Here is a 19,162-nt window from a genome sequence, read left to right as displayed (position 1 = left end):
CCCAGATTTATTGAGGTATAATTGACAAAACTGTATAAATATAAGGTGTTCAATGTGATGATTTCCAATACATATATGGTGTGTATTGATTACCACAAGAAAGTTAGTTAAAACATCTAACACCTCATAACTCTCTTTATTTTTTGAGCATATTAGAGTCAGCATTTCTTTTTCTTATTAAAACTAGAAGTCTTCTGATTGATAAAGTCAATAATCTCCTATCACGTCAAAACACTAAGATAATCTAATTATGCCACTTCACACAAAATGAAGTAAAGTGTAATGGATGTTGATGTTGCTCCACACGCATACAGTTTCCCAGTGAGTGAGATCAGTAGTTACTGAACTGAGGTATGAAATATCAGCCCTCTAGTCTCACAGTAGTTCTAACTCTGAAGTGCAATTCTGATGGCTTGAGCCATGGAATCAGGCATAAGTAGTTTTTAAAAATCACCACAGCCTTGGTTAAGTCTTTTCCTTGCATTTTACACATTATCCACTTCTATTTTTCTAAAAACATTCTCCCAAAATCACTATTACAAGAACCCCTGACTCAGGCTCTTCTTCAGGAATCTGACTCAGAAACTGCGATTAGAAATCATTTAACAAACGTCACAGCGATAGATAAAGTGCAGATTAAGTTTCCACTCCAATTTAAAATGTACTTGGCCAATATGCTATCTAGTCATATTAGAAGAATCTAGTAAGAGAAGTCAGGCATTCTGACTCACCCAGTATTCTTTTCACTTTGATTATTCTAGAAACATCAACCCAAAACAGATGACACAATCATTGAAAAAAGTTACATTACCAATGATTTTATCAAGGCTCCTTTCATTTCCCTGTTCCTCAGGCTGTATAGATGAAGGGCTTCAACGTGGGAGTGACCACATTGTACATCACCAAAGGTAGTGCCATCTTCCTGGAAGAATGTGTAAATACAGAACTAATGAATACTCCCAAACCTGTCCCATAGAATCAGGACACAAATGAGATGTGAGACCCACAGGTGCAAAAAGCTTTATATTTTCCACCCACTGATGGCATTCAAAATAGAGGAGGGGGCTGGGCCCGTGGTCGAGTGGTTAAGATCATGTGCTCTGCTGCAGGCGGCCCAGTGTTTCGTTGGTTCGAATCCTGGACGCAGACATGGCACTGCTCATCAAACCACGCTGAGGCAGCGTCCCACATGCCAAAACTAGAAGGACCCACAACAAAGAATATACAACTACGTACTGGGGGGCTTTGGGGAGAAAACAGAAAAATAAATAAATAAACAAATAAAATCTTTAAAAAAAATAGAGGAGGCAATTTGAGTATAAAAGAAAATGATTCAAAGGGGAGGAATACCACGAAATATGCTAACTTCAAAAGAAACCAGGATGCTATTGATGACAGTATAAGAACAATCTTGATGACCTGAGCTATTTCACAGGAAGAGAGGGGTATCCCCATCTGTGCAGAAGGACAGTTGCAAAGCCATCAGACTATGGAGCAGGGCATTTAAAACGCTAATGAACACTGAGAGTAGAATAAGCAGGCCACAGAGGCAGAGGTTCATGAGGACCGTGTACCTCAGCGGGTGGCAAATGGCTATATAGTGGTCATAGGCCATAAGAACATGGAGTAAATTTTCTGAGTTAACAAAAATCAGGACAAAGAAAACCCGTATGGGGCAGCCTGTATAAGTGATACTCTGATTTTGTGATTGGTGTTCAGCAACATCATTGGGATTATGGTTGTGCTTAAGCAGATGTTAGTAAAGGGTAGATTGGAGAGAAAGAAGTACATAAGGGTAGACATATTCGAGTCAGAGATGGTTGCCAAGATGATGACCAACTTTCCCATGATGGTGACCAAGTAAATGGATAGGAACGGGCTTAAGATAAGGGACTTCAGTTCTGGAAAATCGGTCACTTCCATAAAATAGAATTCTAAAACATCTGTTTGGTTCTAGGATTTCATGTTCTTGGCAAATATGATGGAAAAGATAAGGTAACAACACAATAAAATCTGTTGTCCAATACCAGGAGCATCACCAGTGGCAAACACCATCTGGGATTGGAAAGAGACGAATGTATACAAATGCCAAGAGGGTGCCTTATGTAAGGACATTGTTGACTTTTAAAAAGACTTGAAACTGACATAGCATAGCCTCAACAATCATTAATTCAGGAAGGGGTTAAGGGTGGTCATTTTTTTAATTATACTATCTATACTCTCTTGATTATTTAAAATTTTGGCAATTTTATAAGAGAAACATATAGACTAGGGACGCTTCTCGAAGATTCCATCTGGATCCCCTGAGACCTCAGTTCCATGCACCAGAAATAACACAGATATGTCAAGGATCAGGAAGGGAATATATGTGAAGTTTTCTAAATGTTTGCACCCTGTCACCAGAGGAATGCAAGTAAACGTGATACAATTTTATAACAGTCACCCTGTTTTAGAAGATACAGATTTCTCCTCAGGAAGAAAAGGATATTGGCCATTTTAGAGTGAGTACAAGTAAAGTAGATAAGGGTTACTCGCATATTGGTGAAAAGGTACAAGAAAACACGTGAAGAAGAATACAAACAGTTAAGCAGGAGGACCACAGATGATGTACTTCCAATGATCTGATGTTTGTAGTCTCTTTACAGCTTACCCTGGATGAATCTGCAGTAAAACACCTGCTCTCCTTTCCAAACATTGACTAAAGAATGTTAGGTTACCTGCTTGGTATCACAGCAGAATAATGCTTGATATGGCCTCTGAATGTAGCATCTGGGAGATCTGTCCTCAGGAAATGCAAAGGAATTGAGTAGGTACTGGGCCACTGAGCAAAAAGGATCATATATGGGAGGAGACTCAGCTGTACTATTTTTTTTTCTGCGGAAGGATGGTTGAAGGAAGTGGTTACAGGCAGATTGCAATCTCTGTATCCAAATGAACGCTCAATTTCCAAAGCTTCTCATTAGCCAAGCAACTTCATTGTCACTGTGATCCAGGGCAGTGAACGTCCTTAGAAACCAAGACTCCAGAGGAACCCAAGATGACTGCTTTCTTTACTCTGAGGCCAGGCGTACACCTTTCTCAATGCAATTTATACAAGAAATAGTAAAAACAATCCTAAAGGCATATCGATTCATAAAAGACCACAAGCAGTCAAAGCTATCTTGACAAAGAAGAAAAAAACTAGAGATATCCCATTTTCTGATATCAAAGTATATTACAAATTTATAATAATCAGAACAGTATAGTACTGGCATAAAAACAGACACATAGACCAGTGGAATAGAGTAGAAATCACAGAAAGAAACCCACACTTATATGGTCAAATAACTTTGATAAGATCTTCAAGAATACACAATGGGGAAAGGATAGTCTCTTCAACAAATAGTGTTAGGTAACTGGATATCTACATGCAAAAGAATAAAATTGGATGCATTTCTTACACAATACAAAAAATAAACATTTTTGGATTAAACACCTAAACAAAAAATCTGAAATCATAAAACTCCTAGAAGAAAACATAAGGTAAAATCTCCTTGACATTGGCCTTGGTAATGAATTTTTGAATATGCCACCAAAAGTGCAAGCCACAAGAGAAATAATAAACAAGTGGCACTACCTCATACTACAAACCTCTTGCACAGTAAAAAAAAACAAAAAATGGAAGACAACCTGTCAAATGGGAGAAATATTTGCAAACCATACATCTGACAGAAGGTAATATCCAAATTATATTTAAAAACTCATACAACTCAATATCAAAAATTAGCAATCAAATTTAAAAATGGGGATAGGAACTGAATAGACATTTCTCCAAAGACATATAAATGAACAAGGTATATGAAAATGTTTCAACATCACTCATCATCAGTGAAATGCAAATCAACACAATATGAAATAATCTCACACATGTTAGGATGCTTACTATATAAAAAAAAAAAGATAGTGAGTGTTGGAGAGAATGTGGAGAAAAGGCAAGCCTGGTACACTACTGGCAGGAATGTAAATTTGCACAGCCACTATGGAAAACACTATGGAGGTAGCTCATAAAATTAAAAACAAAATTGCCAGCAATCCTACCTCTAAGTATATATTCAAGTGCATTGAAATCAGGATCTCAAAGAGATACCTGTACTCCCGTGTTTACTGCAGCATTGTTAACAATAGGCAAGAGGTGGAACAGTCTAAATGTCCATCAGTGGATGCATGGATAAAGAAAATGTGGAGTACGCATACAATGGGATATTATTCAACTTTAGAAAAAGAAGTAAATCCTGACAACTTGGATGAAACTAGAGAACATTATGCTAAGTATAATAGGCCAGAATCACAAAGACAAATATTGTATGATCACAATTGCATCTGGAATCTAGGATGGTCCAGTTCATAGAGGCATAAAGTCAAAATGGTGTTTGCCATGGGCTGGGTGAAGGGTAAATAGAGAGGAGAAGGTCAAAGAGTACAGTTTCAGTTATGCAAGATAAATAAGTTCAGGAAATCTACCAGATAGCATATTGCCTACAGCTAACAATACCATATCGTACACTCAAAATTTTCTAAGAAGGTAGATCTTATGTTAAGTGTTCTGATCACTACTACTAATACTACTACTAATAATAATAACAACAATAGTAAAGATGATGTGAGGAAACTTTGGGAGGTAATGGATTTGTCTATGGTCTTGATGGATGTGATAGTTTCACAGGTGGATACTTATCCCCAAACTCATCGAGTTATATACATCAGTATGTACAGCTTTTTTACGTCAATTATACCTAAAGTTGTTTTAAAATACATTTAAAAATATAATAATTAATTAAATAAATAAAATCATTAGTGCACTAAAATACCAATCGTGGAATTTCAGATCCCCCTACATTCTTTTTCAATTTGCACAATTTGTCCCCTGAGGATACTCAGAAGATATGCAACTGCATCAACTTCAGCACACTCCTATTTCCTAGGTTAAGATGAGATCCTTGAGAATATTGGTATTGGATCCTTCCAAACAGGGAAGACCTAATTGGCTCAGTCCTGGGCGTATCACTGCATTTCCCATTTTTCCTATAAAACAATGATTTGTAAAAATTTTCTAATGATGTTTTAAAGTAGAATAGCTCATTAGGAGCTTGAAGTTTAAAGATGAATGGCAATACAAAAAGTCTGCTTCCCCAGTGAGAAAATCTGAGTGAAGCACGGAGTCGTGAAAACCAGTAACTATATTGCAAGAGATTATTTGGTCTAAATTTGCACTCAGGAAAATTTGAATTTATTCCATGTTCCTGAACATGCTTTGGGAACAAGGAAATTTTTACAACTATGTAAGAATTCTCTGACTCAACATTTGTATAATGGTAACCATAATGAAAACTTACTTCCTTATTACAAGGAAGAAAAATAGACAATCTCACCAAGCATGATGCTTGACATTTGGGACCTTCTTAATATCACCTATAATTGTTTATGGCATGAATATGACTACACAAACTGGTAGGGTTCATTGTTGAGAAGATAATGAGTGATGGGGCAACACTAAAGAAGAGGAGAGAAAGAAAGAACAATCCTGGTATGGTAGCTGCAAGTTTCAGGAAAGAATTCATGTGCTGAAACTCCCGCTGTAAATCTTGCTTCTGTATAGAAGCAAAGGGAGGGAGAAGCCTTGGCACATTCCATTCAGCATCATTAACTTCCACTCCTTAGCTATATTCCCCTATCTTACGACATTACAATTTATTTCTTCTTGAGGCAATGGGGTTTACATTGTGACACTCATATACAATGTGCACACATGCATACACATACACACATATGTATGTGTAAAAACAGTTTAAAACAATGCCAAGAGATACAAATTCAAGACTATGGTTGCCGCCGGGAATGAAAGGACCTAAATGGAGTAAAATAAAAATGACTGTTGTTTTTATACAAGCTATTTTGTAACTTCAAGAAGAGAATTGGCAAATGTCAAAATTTATTGATTTGGAAAACCGATACAAAAGTACTTGTCCTGATATTTTGTCTTATTCTGCCTTTTAATATATTTTGTAAGTTACTAAAGAGATATCCTTACTGTGGATGTAGCCAATGCTGTTTGTCTACTTCTCCATCTTCTACACTAGACTATTCATAGAAAGGTACCAAGGTCAAGACCAATGGTCATCCCAATAAAGGAAATTGAAAAACCAGACACACAACAATAAAGATACGGTCATCCATCTTCATCCTCTGCCCAGAAATTAAGGAACAACTTACAGAATTCTAAAGCATGCCACAAAATTGTGCAAGAGAAGATTCCTCCTGAGGATGGAAAAAGAGCCTAGAATTTTAGGGTTGGAGTAAAAGATTAGCATATTGATTTGTATTGTCACAAAGGTACAAGATAGCATGTCAGATGATGGACAATTAGGTAGGCACTTCACAGATGAATAAGATCAAGTCACCTTTAGCATGTTCCCACTCAACCCCAGAACAACTAGCGACAAACGCCTCTCCCTGTTCGGAAAACAAAGTAGGGAACTTCAGATGACTGGGGTGCCAACTCTAAGGAATGCCATTCCATTCTCTCTTTGATATTGAAGGAGATACATGGAAGCCCTGCTATCAGGGAGAATGGAAACATAGAGTGAAGGGCTGGCCTGTTGTGGAAAAATCATGGCCCCTGGGAAGAGGTTCAGGTGTGCCACCTAGCCACCGGAGGAGGGCTATCGAGTAGGGTGGCCTCAGGCAGACTATTTTCAGTTCCTGTGGCCTTGGGGGTTCAATACCCAAAGTTCCTCATAAGTCAACCATTTCTTTATCATTCTCATCTATAAACAGTAAAAATTCTTAAAAGCTCAGAGAAGAAAGAAATTAAATTTTCTCATTTGGGATGCCAAAAGCATGCAATTCTCTTCCATCCACTTATTTCTCTTTGCATCCACTTCAAGTGCCTTTCACACATGACAAAATTTCCTTCTGTAATTTGACTCTACTTTTCTTTCCTACGGTAGATTCTAAGGTATCCTTTATAACAGCAATCTAAGGAAGATTGAAAGGATATTTAGGCTCAAAATATATTTTATAATATAGATAAATATATATCTTACTTAGAAAATGCAAGTGATAATATAGCAAATATGCCCTAAAAAGCGTATTTTAAAGCTTAACTCTATGGATTGTTCATTGTGTTCTGTTTCTATGTACTATATTCAGCAGTTTCTAATATATTCCCTATAATCAAAGTGGACTGTGCATGGAAATGTAACCTCAGCAAAGTGGCAAAATGCAGATTAGGTAGCTTGAAGCTCTTCTCCTCTCAAATAATCCTTGCAAAACACGTAGAAACTGCCATAACTAATTTTGTCAGGACTCCTGAAAACAGTCAAAATTTACAGCAACCAAGTGAGTGCTGAATCAAGAAAAAAGCAGCTTCAAACCAGTAGAAAAGCTTTGTGGCACTTTCATTTCCCCTTGTCCCACTCCCTTCCAGGCATGGCAGTAGTCTTAGTCTTAGTCACAACCTGTGTTCTTAGTAGAGACCCTGCTCCATGGATTCAGAGTCGGCACAATAGGTCTTTCTCAATTCATTCTCTGTGTCGGTTCTAACCCATGTGAGAGCCATTTGAAGGACTAACACAAAGCACCCATTTCTGTTTGTCCTAACTCAGAACTCAGGCTGTAAAATGAGTGCACATTGTTTGAAAACAATGCAAACCTAACTAACAGCTGACATGTGCCTATGGTAAAAGATTAAAGTCAAAACATAAACTAGTTCAGATAAAACAAAGCAAAAACAGGGGAAATTTTCTTTAGGAAATTAGGACATTTAAAAGTATCACAGTACATGGAAGTATTTAGAAAGCCACATGAATGCCCATAGCAAGACATATACCCGGAAAAGACCAGGGAAGATCTTAAATTTTCATGTTGATCTCAGGCTCAGTGCAAACCTGAATTTGGGTTGAAACAGTGCTGCAGCATAGATCTGTAGTATATGAGAAGTGTGTTACTTCTTTATTTGTTTATTATCACTCCTGTCATTCAGGAAAGCTACCAAAGCACTAGCTGAACAAAGCTGAAGAAAATCGATTTTGATGACCACATACAACAAGAATTTCAGTCTTTGAAAACATATGTTAGGAAAGTCATTAAACACATAGGCTACTACAACTTCAACAATTGTTTTCAAAGTAAAACTCTGAGGGGGATTCTGATGTATAGAGCAACCACATTATAATATTGAGTCTATGGAGAAGAAATAAAAATGAATGAAAGAACGTGTGCAGACCCTAAGGGACCTATGGGACCCCACCACGTAAAAAAACCTGCATTATGGGAGTCCAAGATGGAGAAGAGAAAGAGAAAGAAAGAATATTTGAAGGAATAATGGTCAAAAATTTACCAAATATAGTGAAAGACATGAACGAACAAAAATATGAAGCTCCATGAACTCTAAGGAGGATAAATCAAAGATACTAACACTAAGACACATTATCATCAAACTGAAAAAGACAAAGGGAAAGAGAGAATCTTGAAAGGAGCTCGCCATATACAAGAACTTAAGAGAAAATCATCCCATCACATACAAGAGATCCCCAATAAGATTAACAACCAATTTCTCATATGAACCTTGGAGGTGAGAGGACAGTAAGATGACATATTTAAAATGCTGAGAGAAAAAACAATTTTCAACCAAGAATTTTTTATCTGAAAAAAAATTTCCTTCCAAAGCTGAAGGAGAAATAAAACATTGCCACATAAACAAAGCTGAAAGCGGTCAGTAACACTGAGCTTGCTCCATGAAAATATCTAAAAGATTCCTTCAGGTTGAAATGAAAGGACTTCAGACAGAAATTCAATGTGAACCTGGGCCACTGAAGTGGAGCATGCTGAACTGAACCACTAGGCCACAGGGCTGGACCCAAAAGCAGGTATTGTATTTTGGGTTTAAAACTTCACTTTTTATTTCCTACTAGATTTGGAAAACAAATGTAAAACATTTTAAAATCTATGCTATTGGCAGCAATGTATAACGATTTCATTTGCGACAGCATCAACATGAATGAGAAAGCATAGAGTCATATAAGAGCAGGGGTTTTGCATGCTGTTGCAGTAAAAGTGTATGAATTCACTCTAGATTGTTATAAATTTAGAATGATAAATTGAGCGTCCGTGGTAACCACAAAGAAAATTATCTGGATGTATCACAAAGGAAATGAGAACAAAATCCATAATCTTCAAAACAAACGATCAACTAGAAAGAAAAACGGCAGTAGAGGAAGAAATGAAGAACAAAAAGTAAGTATTAGACATACAGAAAATAAACTTTTAAATGAAAGAATTAAGTATCTCCTTATCAGTAAGACTTAAAAGTAAGTGGATAAAAATCTCTAACCTAAAGGCAGAGATTGTAAGAGAGATAAATGATACATAGTGTGGATATATGATGTTTACAAGGTACTCACTGTAAATCCACCAACACAAATAGATTATAAATGATAGGATGGAAAATATACTCCACACAAATAGTTACCGATAGAGAGATAATATTAGAAAAAGCAAATTTAAGTAAAAAATGTTAAAATAGACAAAAAGATATATAGAAAATAAACATATAGACAGAGACAAAAGGATCAATAATCAAAATACTATAACAATTGTGAACATATACACCAAACAACAAAACCTTAAAATATATGAAGCAAACATGACAGAAGTGGAGTGATAAATATATATTTCTACAATAATACTTACAGATTTCAATACAAAACTTTCAACAATGGATAGTACCTCTGGATTGATGAAAAAGAAATAGAGAACTTGAAAAATGCTATAAATGAACAAAACCTAACCGACATATATAAACACTCCATTTAACAAGAGCAGAAGACACAGTCTTCTCCAGTACACATAGAACATTCTCCAGGATAGATCATATGTTATGTGACAAGAAAGTCACAATAAACTTTAGAAGGTTGAAATCATACAGTGTCCTTTCTGATCACAACGTTATGAAGCTAGAAATAAATAAGACAAGGACAAGGGGAAAATACACAACTACGTGGAAATTAAACAATATTTTTCTGACAAAACTATAGTATCTTACCAATGAGTTTTCTCAAGGCTCCTTTCACGCCTCTGTTCCTCATGCTACAGATGAAGGGGTTCTGCATTCGAGGGACAGCAGTGTACATCACTGAAGCCACTACAGTGTTTCTGGAAACGTTAGTAAGAGCACAACTAATGTACACCCCCACCCTTGTCCCATAGAACAAGGGTACAACTGAGAGGAGACCCACAGGTGGAAAAAGCTTGATGCTTTCCATGCACTTAAGGCATTCTCACAACAGAGGAGACTATTTGAGAAGAAAAAATGATTCCACAAACAGGAATAACACCAAAAACACTACTTGAAAGATATAGCAGGATGTTATTGATGAGGGTATCAAAACACGTAAGTTTGATAACCTGAACAACCTCACATAAGAAGAGGGGGATTTCCAGGTTTGTGCAGAAGGTCAGCTGCAACACCATCAGACTGTGGAAGGAAGGCATCCACAATGCTAATGAACAGGGAGAACAGAATCAGCAGTTCCCAGAAGTGAGAATTCATGATGACCATGTATCTCATTGGGTGACAAATGGCCACATAGCAATCATAAGCAATTACTGCAAGAATAAAATTTTCCAAGCTGGTAAAAACCAGGACAAAGTGAATCTGTGTATGTCAGCCTGTATAAATGATGCTCTGATTCTGTGATTGGATGTTCCTCAGCATCTTTGGGATCCTGGTTGTGCTTAAAAAGATGTCTTTTAATAAACAGATTGTAGAGCAAGAAGTACACAGGAGTGTGCAGGTGAGAATCAGAGGTGACATTTCAAGATGATGAGTAGGTTTCTCAGGACAGTGACCAGGTGTAGCAACAGGAACAGAATGAAGAGGAGAGGCTTCAGTTCTGGATCTTCTGTCACATCTATAAGAAGAAATCATGAAAGCTCTGTTTTGTTTCTGTGCCCCATGTTGTTGATGAATCTTATGGGAAAAGATAGATTGAAAATACAATCAAATGTTTTCCTGTCCAAGAGGATGATGAAGCATCACCAGAGGAAAACACTACCTTAGGATGAAATGAGGACTAATAGAAATTAGAAATAAGTGCCTCTGTATGTTAAATATTTTGTTACTTAAAAAAAATAACAACCCTGAAGCTGATACAGTGCAGTGTCATCTATTGCTAATTCCCGAAAAGGTTAACAGGTAGTCATTTTATAGATATTACACTATCTCTGCTTTTTTGATTACTTAAAACATTTAGTAATTTTATAAAGAAAAACAGACTAGGAAGGCAGCTGACGATTCTGTCTGGATCCCCAGAGCTTCAGAGGCAGGCAACTGAGATAATACATAGGTATGTTAAGAACCAGGAAAGGGAAGACAAATTGAACTTTACAAAACATCCTGACGTCCACCACTACAAGATTGCAAGTAAATGTCAGAGAAATTTGTAACAGTTGTACTGTTTTAGAAAAAGAAGATCTATAAACAGGAGGAAAATTGTCCTGGTTATAGTAGAGTGAGAATGAGGTTTGTAAATGAGAGGTGCCTGAGTATTGGTGCAAAGTACAAGGAAACATGTGAAGAAGATGACAGACAGTTAGGCAGGAGGACCATGGGTGACTTAGTTCTGATCATCTGATGTAATCTCTTCACACCTTCCCCTGGATGAAACTTTACTACAACACCTGCTTTCATTTCCAAACATTGAGTAAGTAATGTTAGGTTACCTGGCTGGCTTCACAGTGAAATGATGCCTGATATTGCCTCTGAATTGCCATCTGGGAGATCTGTCTACTGGAAGGGCAGAGGGATTGAGTGAAACAGGCTCCCAGGCAAGAGGAACGAGCTGTGGAAGGAGGCTCAGGTGAGCTAGTTCTTTTCATAGGAAGGATGATTTAATGAGGTGGTCACGGACTGATCGCGGTCTATCTCTAGACATTCAATTTCCAAAGCTCCTTGTTAGCTAAGCAATTTTATTGTCATTGAGATCCCCGAGTTGTGAAAACGCTTAAAGACAAAGGGTCTAGAAGGGAGGAATTCAGGATGGCTCCTTCCCTGACTCTGTGAGACCAGGTGTACACCATCTACTTTTCTCCATCTGTGTCTGCTTATCTGTATTTCAAATTCTTGGCAAATGTGGACACATCACCCTTTTCGAGTTGGATTCCAGTCTTCTTTTCTTAGTTATGAACAAAGACATTGCTATCAAATCGATGACATCAGGAATTCTGATATCCATTTAGGTATGAAAATATATAGTATGTGATATATATATATATATATATATATATATATATATATATATATAATGTTTTGACTTTAATCTTTTACCATAGGCCCATGTCAGCTGTTAGTTAGGTTTGCAATAACCTTGTCTCTGGGGTGCAATTCACGTGGTGCTAATCTAGAGACCATACAGAACCAAGTCTCTACTATGACCCAGAATTAATTGATCCTCCTCCTGACCTTTTCAACTTCTCCCACTTTTCTTCTTCTGACTTTCCAACAACATCAGTATAATCCTTGCCTCAGGTCAGCTTCTAAGGACCCTACCAAAGACACTGAGCTAGGGAATGGAACTCATTTTTGAAACACCACAGAGCTATACAAACAGCCAGTGAGGTTTTAACCCCAAGTTGTAATTCACTTACTTATCATATTATCTAGTCATTTGGAAGATGTTGATGTGCAAGAATCAGACCTTCTGGCTAACTCAGTATTTCTGTCACTTTGATTCATTCTAGAATCCCCAGTCCAAAGCAGGTGACACAATCAAAGAAGAGAAAGTGTTCTGCTCCTCAGAGAAAACTCTGCTGAGTTTTCTCAAGGCTCCCTTCATGTCCCTGTTTCTCAGGATATAGATAAAGTGGTTCAGCATTTTAGGGACAACAGTGTACATTATTGAAACGACTGCAGTGTTTCTGGAAGAGTTAGCAAGAGCAGAACTCACGTACACGCAAAAACCTGTCCCATAGAATAAGGACACGACTGTGAGGTGAGACCCACAGGTGGAGAAAGCTTTATACTTTCCACCCACTGATGGCATTCTCAAAACAGAGGAGACAATTTGAATATAAGAGAAAATAATTCCACATAGAAGAATACCAGCAAATACACTAGTTGCAAAATATATCAGGTGCTATTGATGAGGGTATCAGAACATGAAAGCTTGATGACTTGAACAACTTCACAAAAGAAGAGGGAGATATTCAAGTTTGTGCAGAAGGTCAGCTGCAACACCGTCAGACTGTGGAGGAGGGTATACACAATGCTAATAAACATGGAGAATAGGATCAGCAGTCCACAGAAGCAGGAGTTCATGATGACTGTTTACCTCAGGGGGTGACAAATGCCACATAGTGGTCATAGGCCATTATTGCAAGAAGAAAATTTTCCCCCAAACTAGCCAAAACCAAGACAAAGTAAATCTGTGTAAGGCAGCCTGCATTAGTGATGCTCTGATTTTCTGCTTGGATGTTCATCAGCATTTTAGGTATCATAGTTGTGCTTAAACAGATGTCATTAAAAGACATTGGAGAGAAAGAAGTATGGGGGGGTGTGCAAGTGAGAGCCAGAGATGACACTCAGGAGGAGTAGATTTCCCAGGATGGTGACCAGGAGCATGGGCAGGAACAGAATGAAAAGGAGGGGCTGTAGTTCTGGATCATCTGTCAATCCTAGTGGGAGGAATTCTGAAACATCTATGTGATTTCTGGGTTCCATGTTGTTGATGAATCTGATGGAAAAGATCAGGTGAAAACAATATAAAATAAATGGTCCCTGGATACGAAGCAGAAACATAAACCGGGAACTTGCTAGAAATAAACAATGGTGGGACTACTCCAGACTTACTGCTGATCAACTCTAGGGTGGGTAGCAGCAATCTACGTTTTAACAAGCCATCCAGATGAATTTGATACGTGCTAATGTCTGAGAACCAGTGCTTAAAATAAAGAATAAAATGGCCTGTATTTTGAAGCCAAGAAAATATTCAAATCTTTCCCTGTGCTAATTTCTCCCTCTATCATCATCTCTCACTCTGAGACTGAAACAAAGACTAAGATACGGTGTTTCCTTCAGAAATGTTCTTGCCTCAAACAAACAGAAGGAAGAGAATGAAGTTATCCATTTTCTCTTGGAGAGCACAGTCCTCAAACCTTGGCATGCCTCAGAATCACCTGAAGGGCCTGTGAAACTACAGATGAGATGGATCATGCAATCACTCTGTGTATAAGTGGGAAAAGTTTGATAAGGTGAGACATGAAGTACATGGTTAATTCATGACAAAGACTAGGTCTTAGATCAGATCATCTAACTGCTGAATTGATTCACGTGACTAATCTCTGTTAATCCTCTGGATAGTACAGAATTAGCTTTCTAAATCACCACTTATATTTCATAATTTTCATTTAGAATTATAACGTTTTATCCTTAACAATGCCCCAAATCTATTCATTTCCCAACAAGGTATGTCCACTTCTACCCCTGAAGTATTGTGTGCAGGTGTATAGCATCCATCTAAGTGTTTACCCTGTATCTGAACGAATATTAGAAAATGTCACCTGTAATCTTGAGGTTCATAAGACCCCCCCATGGAGACACTACTCAACTGAATTAGTAAGGGATTCTAAGATATGCTGGAAAACTATGTCAATGAGATCCTCTGTCTCATCCTGATGGAATTTCTTCCCCTAAGATGATAGGCGGGATATCACTTAAAAAAAAAAGCTAAATTAGAGAAATAATAAAATGCATAGGCTCCTAAGAAAACAGATGAAAGCTGCTTTAATTGGAAGACAGAAACTTACAAGATAAGAGAGACTTACCTGACACTTAGATAAGTGAGTGTCCTAATAGGATTGTCTCTGTAAAGCAGTGGCCCTTGTTCTCAAGGGGGAGAAGACATGGCTATGACAGCCTTTCTCATTTGGTGTATTACTTGTATTCAAACATTCTGGGTTTAATCCAAACAAGCACTTGCTTTGTGAATGAGGAAAATTGTTCAATTGTTTTTCAACAATTTTTGTTTATAAGTTTAAAAACCAGACGTCCTCATTGGTAAAATGGGAACTGTCATAAAAATTCATGAAGATCTTGCAATGATGATAAATGAATGGAGGAAAAGTACCTAACACAGCATTCAGCATAGGAGACCCTCATACTGACACTTCCTATTGTGTTTTTCTTTTCTGCCATGAACAACACTTCTTGGCATGTGTCACTTCTCAAAAGAAAGCAATGGAGTGAGGCAAGTTGAAAAAGAGAATATAGAAAGAGAGAACATCCTTGGATGAAAACTAAATTTCAGGGAAGACTTTCTGATCTGAAGCTCCAGCTAGGAGCCTTTATCATGTAGAAAAGGAATGAAGAAAACATGAAGGAGATCAATAATTATTTGGAATGCACGTATTCTGAAATGTATGGCAACTAAGATGAATGAAATAATAAAAAGAATCAGATATATGAATCAACACAAATAATGAGAAGCTACAAGAGAAAAAATTTTGTATAGAACAAGTCTATAGCATGAGAAGACTTCAAATACTTTTGATCCTACACAGATATGTTTATTTTCATTATGAATTATTCAAGTTAAACAAAAGTACAGAGTACCAATGAAGAGCTTGATATCCATCAGTCAAATTTATTAAATTCACACATTTCACTATTCTCTTTGTAAGTGTTTTTATTGTAATAAATAATATGTGTAAAGCACCCACATCAGGTATTTGAACAATCTTGATTCTTTACCTTCTCCAAGAAAACCACTAGACGAACTTCGTATATGTATTTACCTGAAACTTTCACTATATTACTATTATTGTTCCATAAACAATTGCATTGTTTTGCATTTTGAAAGCCTTATATAAACTAAAATGTATTATACACATCATCTACAATTTCCATCCTTTCGTAATGTATTTTTTATTAATGTTGATGTATTTAGTACAGCTCCATTAATTTTAATTAGCTGAGACTATTCCACTGTATCATTACATCATGATTTGTTTTCCCATTTCCAAATTGATAAATATTACGCTTAATGCCTTTCATCCTATAGATGTGTATGGACACACATACAAGACTGTGCATGGGGGATACCCCCACATTCTATGGAGCTGTCTCTTTAATAGGGAGAACAAGGTCTGAGGGGGATATAAAAGAGGTGTCTCCCATATGCATATTATTTTGCCACTTTATAAAAAAGACTCAAAGCAGTTATAGCAAAATGTCAACTGTTGTTAATTCTAGAATGAGTTGAAGGATGGTCACATGTGTTTTTAATTGCACTACCCCTCCTCTTCTTATATAAAATACATGGTAATTTCATAATGAGAAACAAGCGCACTAGGAAGGAAGTCAGCTAGTCTCTCTCTGTCTCCACTTTCTCCCCTGTGTCTTCGCAGCCCAGCTACAGGGATAATACAGACACTCTTCTGTACAAGGGTGTATCAAGAACCAAGAACCAAAATAAAAGGAAAAGCTGACCAAACCTCTTCCCCAGGACTACACAAGAATACAATTAGCTCTTTCTCCAGCATGCGAAGATACAGCAAGAAAGTGGCCATCTGTAAGCCAAGAAGAGGGCGCTCACAGAGAACCAAATCTGCCAGCACTGTGATTTTGGACTTCCTAACCTCCAGAACTGTGAGAAATCTATTGGATGAACTCCCAATGATTTACAGCTGTTGTATATTTGGGTACTGCATGTTTGAGTGTTTTAAGATGCAGAACTCAGTAAACTATCACCTGCTTTTTACATTAGTTCTCTTCAGTTTAATAGTCACCACAGTTTACCTTAAGGTAAAGGAACCTCTATTTCAGCAGCTCATGTATGGAATGTTGGTCTTCACATTAGTACTTTGATCTGTTTATATTGTTACACGGAAATGTTCCAGATACATTCAGGTTCTGCCAATCACATGTATATTCACATGAGACTTGAATTCAGAACCAAGTTAAGTGGAGGAGAGAAGTGGTAGTCTATAAGGCCTCCATTTACTGGTATGGATCTAGGATATGCGTCATGGCTCTGTAGCAAACAGGTGTGACGGCAGCTTCCTGACCTGTGAATTATAGCTAAGATGAGATGATGCTGGATGCAACAGTTGGTCCAGAAGCTTCCCAATTCTTCAGCTTACTAAATGTGAAAAATAGAAAAGTTCCTTTGGCAAGATAATTCTATGATAGTGTTCATAAGTCATTCTGGAGGACCTAAATCTTGCTCATTCAGCATTTCTGTTGGACTTGAAAGTATTAAATTATTTTCTGGTCTAAATGGAGATATTATCTGCAGTTGAATCCTGATTCTGACCTGTAGGAAAAGCATACTGAAATTGGTGAAATCCAAAGACAAAGATCTTGGAAAGATCTGGAGAGAAAGGACATATTACCAACAAATGAATAATAGCAGACTTATCAATAGCAACAATGGAAGCCAAAACAGAGTGTACTGTTATCTTCAAAATGCTGAGAGAAATTAACCATCCGCTTAGAATTGTATATGCAAATATCTTTCAAGAACATGGGTAAGATGACATTTTGAGACAAGCAAAAATGGAGAAAGTTTACCAGTACACCTCCCTAACAGACCTACAAGATATTCTTTAGGAGGAGGAACTGAGATACAAGAAAGAACAATGAAGGAGAAAAAATGACAAATCTATGGGACTATCTGAACAAAAAATTGTGACTGTTTAAAATAATAACTAATTTGAGAGATTAAAAAGTGGAGCTAAACTGGTGGACAAAATAACATGTGAGATACAAGAGGATAATGTTAGCTGCATAGTTCCTAAGGTCCTTTTTATTTGTGAAGAGGGTACATGCAATGATTAGTTTTAGATTTTACATGTGCATTTTTGGTAACCACTAAAAACAGTAATTGATTTTACAATAACTTTCAAAAAAATAAAGGAGTAAATGGAATTATAAAAAAAAGAATACAATTAAATGTCACAAAGATTTATAACAATCATTATGTTTGAGAAGGGGAAGATTTCTGATCAGGAGGAAAATAGATTCTGCCACTTTTTAGAGAAATCAGGAGACCAGCAAATTGAGAACTGCCTGAGTGTTGGTATACGCATACTGGTCAACAAGAAGACAGGCTGCAATCCCATGGGATACCTGGTTTTTATCATTTCTTGCCTATACTCTCCTCATTTCTTCTCACAGATGAATTCATAGTAAAACACCTGTGGTCGTGACCAAAGCATTAACAAAGAACTTTAAGTTACCTAGCTGGCATCACAGTGGTATGATGCTTGACATGTCACCTGGATGTTGAAGACAGCAGATATGTCTTCAAGAAGGGCAGAAACACCAGGTGAGGCAATGGGCTCCTGGCCAAGAAGGATCATCCCGGGATGGAGCCTCGGGTGTGCTTGCTCCTGACCGGGCAAGGGCTGTTGAATCAAGTTGTCACAGACTGGCTCTTTACAGTCTCTATATCCCTGGAGAATCAATATCCAAAGCTCCTCATTAAACAAATATTTTTAGTGTCATTCTGACCCCTGGACACTGGAAATCCTTACAGACAAAGACAACACAAGAAAGAAATCTATGATGGCTAATCTCTGACCCTCTTAAGCCCAGTGTACACCATCCAGTTTGCTCCACCTGTTCGTGTTCACCTCCATTTCACACACCTGCACATATATACACACAGTCCTTTGCTAATGAATTCTAGTCTTCTTTGTTTAATTACAAAAAAAGAATCTCTGTCTTATTTATATTAAGAAGCCTAATTCCAACCTACGTGTGAAAATATAGATTGTGTATTGGGTATAAATAATATGTTTATAAACATAGCTAAATATTGTAAAATTCAAACACAGTGGTATTTCATCTTTACCGTCATTGAAAGTTTCTTATACTTTAATTTCTGTTCTCTATATTTCACACAGCAAAAACTGATCTATTCTCTGTGATCACTTGTGTCTCTGATCAATATATAGTGAGGTCATACTCCATTTTTAGCCTTTCATCGAGAACCTATCCAATTTCCACACAGTAGATTCAACGTATATTTTGATTCCCCTAGTGAGATTTTTGATTGAATTATGGTTCTTTATTTACATTGTGTTGTGATAAAATACAATGTCACTGAAGGGCAATATTGTGCAA

The 19,162-nt window shown here is 37.1% G+C and overlaps 3 pseudogenes; all 3 read right to left on the bottom strand.

Annotated features, from left to right (window-relative positions):
* Positions 1 to 849: 849 nt before the first annotated feature.
* LOC124233959 (olfactory receptor 7G2-like) lies at positions 850 to 1,965 on the bottom strand (annotated as a pseudogene).
* Positions 1,966 to 10,067: 8,102 nt separating this feature from the next.
* LOC124233958 (olfactory receptor 7G1-like) lies at positions 10,068 to 10,995 on the bottom strand (annotated as a pseudogene).
* A 1,778-nt stretch (positions 10,996 to 12,773) lies between these two features.
* On the bottom strand, positions 12,774 to 13,756 carry LOC124233957 (olfactory receptor 7G1-like; annotated as a pseudogene).
* Between the last annotated feature and the right edge of the window lie 5,406 nt (positions 13,757 to 19,162).

The sequence above is a fragment of the Equus quagga genome, unplaced genomic scaffold (genome assembly GCF_021613505.1).
Source record: "Equus quagga isolate Etosha38 unplaced genomic scaffold, UCLA_HA_Equagga_1.0 554_RagTag, whole genome shotgun sequence".
NCBI classification, from domain to species: domain Eukaryota; kingdom Metazoa; phylum Chordata; class Mammalia; order Perissodactyla; family Equidae; genus Equus; species Equus quagga.
The sequence above is the reverse complement of the archived record's forward strand: the minus strand, read 5'-3'. Positions and strand labels throughout refer to the sequence as shown.